Source organism: Nannospalax galili, unplaced genomic scaffold, assembly GCF_000622305.1.
Source record: "Nannospalax galili isolate Female #2095 unplaced genomic scaffold, S.galili_v1.0 scaffold281, whole genome shotgun sequence".
NCBI classification, from domain to species: domain Eukaryota; kingdom Metazoa; phylum Chordata; class Mammalia; order Rodentia; family Spalacidae; genus Nannospalax; species Nannospalax galili.
Window position 1 is genome coordinate 6,736,599 of NW_008349068.1, and position 3,843 is coordinate 6,740,441.

Sequence of the window (3,843 nt, forward strand, 5' to 3'; positions counted from 1 at the left end):
TGGTTCGTCTAAGCTTCCAGTTCTCTCTTTTGATTTTATATTGGAGTGGCCGGATTGCTTTTGTCTTCAAGAGTTCCCACAGAGGCCCAATTCAGGTGAGGGTCAGATGTTTTCAGGCTTTCTCCTAAGGTCTGGATCCCTACAGAAACGATTTTGGCTTAGGAATTTGGGGGTTGGACTGGCCTGAGAGCCTGGCCCAGGAAAGTTGTTGGTCTAGGGCAGCTTGTGGTCTTGCCACCCAAAGATGCAAAGGCAGATGGGGCAAGCAGAGGCTCCAAGGACTCCTGGGGACTGTGTTGATCTGGATGCAAAGGATCAGGCAGAGGAAAGATCAGACCCTGCATCCCAGAAAGAGGCTGGTGGATGGTGCAGGCCCAGGGAAGCAGAGGGAGGTGACGGAGGGGCCAGGCCCAGAAGCAGTGCTCCTGGGGCCCAGAGAAGGCACTACCTTGGTCTGGATGAAAAGTATCAGGAAGCAGTATTGGTTCTACTGGTGTCTGGGGCCCCAACACAAGGAATGGGGCAGGGCCCAAACTCAGAGGAGAGATTGGCAGCAGAGATGGGAGGATGAATGAGGGTGGGGGAGTCAAGGCACGGGGGGTGCAATGCACTTACCCTGGAGAGAGGCCTGTGGGTAGGAGAAGGCCTAGGGTAGGTCCAGAATGCCCTTTTTAGATCTTTATCCTTTTTCAGGGAAATGGCTAAATGATTTAGAAAATCAGTGGACATGGGTACATCCAAAACTTACATTCTGTTTTTTGGCAGCCTAGCAACAAAAGGAGATTACCTAAAAGCAAGTTGCCTAGGTTTGCCTAGAAGAGAGAGAAACAATGGAAGCAAAGATGGAATCCTGCAGATGGTCATATGCCGGTGCCAGCCGGCCTTAGATGGACAGCACCTGAAAGGGGGAGTGAGGATTGAAAGAAAGACAAGAGACAGAGAAAAGATACTTGGGAGGACTGTCAGTAGAGACTGCAGCCCTGGTTTATTTTAGCTCAGCCTTTTTATACAGCAGAATATCAGATAACCACAGTTTGCTTAGCTCAATTGGCTTCAACAGCTCTTTTTTCCCACCTTTATCTGAGGGTCAAGGAACGGTCAAATGCTTGTAGTGAATTCCACCAATTAACCATCTTCCCTAAATTATCAGCACATCCCTCCTGACTTGACAGAATAATTCAGTGCTTGTATGTAAAACACAAACTCTTGAGTCAAGGTGAAAGGTCATAAAGTAAACAAGCAAGCCTGCCACAGCTCAATGTACATAATGGCTGTGCTTATATTAATAGCTCCAAACATCTCCCCCTTTTTTATTTTTTATAACCCCAGATTATGCTATATCTAGGACAGAAGGACCATGACTGTCTTATGTTGTCTTCTGCTAGAGCAAAGCCTTACCTGTCATTGGCATGGAGCTTCCATCAGCACACCCTATCTTAGGTTGACTTTCTCCCAGAAGATCTTACCCATCTTGACTACCCACCTCTCTTAGGGGAGGGAACATAATCTCATATTATGCACAGTAGCCTTGACTTGCCACAAAGATTTCATAAGTAACTTTCCTGCCACTGGAAGAAAACAAAGACATAGGAGGAAAAGCATGCCAGGTCCTGCTAAAACACTCACAATGGAAGTGATAGAGGACCACGATGGTAAGGTGGCTCTCAGCAGTTTTAGAATATCTGTCACTGCTTACAGGGTGGAAATGCTTGTGGAGAAAATTTTTCCTCCATTCTATTATCTCTTGGCAGTAGCATTTTGGCATTGGTAGAGCATCCACCTTGTCCCAAAGGACATGGTCACCTACTTGTACATACCCAGACTTATCATTTTTAACAAAACAAATAGGCAACCAGCTTCCTGATCCTGAATAATTAAAATTTGTCACCACTTGCATCATCAGGTGTTTTGAAGCAGACCGAGCAATAAACCAGAGTCACAAACTCTGGGATCTGTGTCTTCCCAACAGGACATTTAGTCTGTTAGTTGGCTCCAGAAGGATCCTTGAACTTTTACTCAGGGTTATCAACGCCCATCCAGTAATTTATTGGCCACAATGTTTTCTTTCTTAGAGCTAAAAGCATGGTAAACTTTTAGCTTTTAGCTCAGGAGTAAACCTTTAACCTGGCCTAATCTCTTGGCCAGGGATAGCTGAGTTATTTGTTCAGGACAAGGAGATGAGCTAAGGGTTGTTGACCAAGACACTTTCCCACAGAGCAAGGAGCCTGCACTTTTATGACCGGGCCACTTCCTCCTGCCAGTCCAGCAGTGTTCTGCAATACAGGGATTATCAGAGCCATTGTTTTCAGTGCCCTTCCCTTTAGCAGAGAATTCAGCCTGGACCTATAAGTTTTAGGCTCACTTCATCCTGGCCTGGCATCCTGTTTTCCTACATCTCTTCCCTTTTTGTTTTTTAAAAGTAAAAAGGAAGTGGTCAAAGAGGCCACAGTATTATTAATTGAAATTATAACACAGTGCATAGCTATTGGAGCTCCCATAAGAAGTATGCCAGTCAATATAGGGCCCAAGAATGGAGTAAGCCATTGGAGCCATTTTGGCTGAGGTATAGAAAATTCAGACATCAATTTCCTTTTGTAAATCATTAATCTGTTGGTCTATAGTATGTGAAAAATCAGACAAATTAAAGTAACACATTCCTGGAAATTGTTCACATCCCATGTGAATTTTTAACAGTAGATAGTCTATAAGTAGCTCTATTTTATAGCACAGCAGTTCTTAGTTCTCCCATTTCCTGATTAATTTTTCCTAGTATTTTTGCAGTTATGTTTGTTGTTTTACTAGTTATACAAGTGAGATTAGATATATCGTTTTGCAAACCAGTTACCAAACCAGGTATGGGGAGTAAAAAGACAGAACTAACAGCTACAGCTTTTTGGTCAAGTAGCTTGAGAGAATCATCACAGTCTTCAGGTAAAGATCTACGCATTCTTATATCCTTCGTCCATCCTTTATCCATATGATGGGTCCAGGTAGCCGGGCACAGTTTTGACTAATCTTGATCCTAAAATATGTAAACCATTAACATTAGTATTGATGACACCCATTTCATCTTTTACGCTATTCACAGTCAGTATAGTTAGAACACAGACAAGAAGAACTTCAGGTTTAGAGATATCTTGGCTCCTGGGCATCATTCATCAGGTTCTTAATCATTCCCCAGGTCACAGGAGGCTGTGTCTTCTGGCGGGGTCTCCTTTCCTCTTCTCCAAGGTCAGCATAGCCATCTTTGCTGTGGGAGGCTTGGTTGAGCAGTCTGATGCATCTGAGCAGTGTCCATGGGGGATGGGAGGGATTCCTTTTCTGTGAAGACACAAGCATACCCTCGCCCCATTGTCAGTAAAGGAGCTGGAGTATCAGGTTCATGGTCCTTCCAAAGCACCTGTGGCAAGGGATGTGTGACAGTCCCTGCTAGTGCTTGGACATTGGAGAAATTCCTTGATCATTTGGTGTAAAAAAAAATTAAAGTTAGTAGAGACCCATATAATAGGAAATGAGGATTCTGTACTGTTCTCCCAGGTGTAGGTGATTCTCCCATTTTTTATTTTTTATTATTTGATCTTTGAGGCGTTTGTGTTGTCTCTCCATTATTGCTTGTCCTCTGGGGTTGTAAGGAATGGCAGTGGTATGTTAAATAGGGAACAAACTGTTTTAGGTTAATTTAACAATTTTAGTTTGTGTGATGCTTTACTTTTAAGTTAAATTGATACCAAGTAAATTATTTTTAAGGAATATAGATTTCTATAGACCATGTATAGATAAAATGGACATTTCAAAACCTTTTGAGAATAAACCAGAACCAAAAGGATACCTAGCAAATAGGAT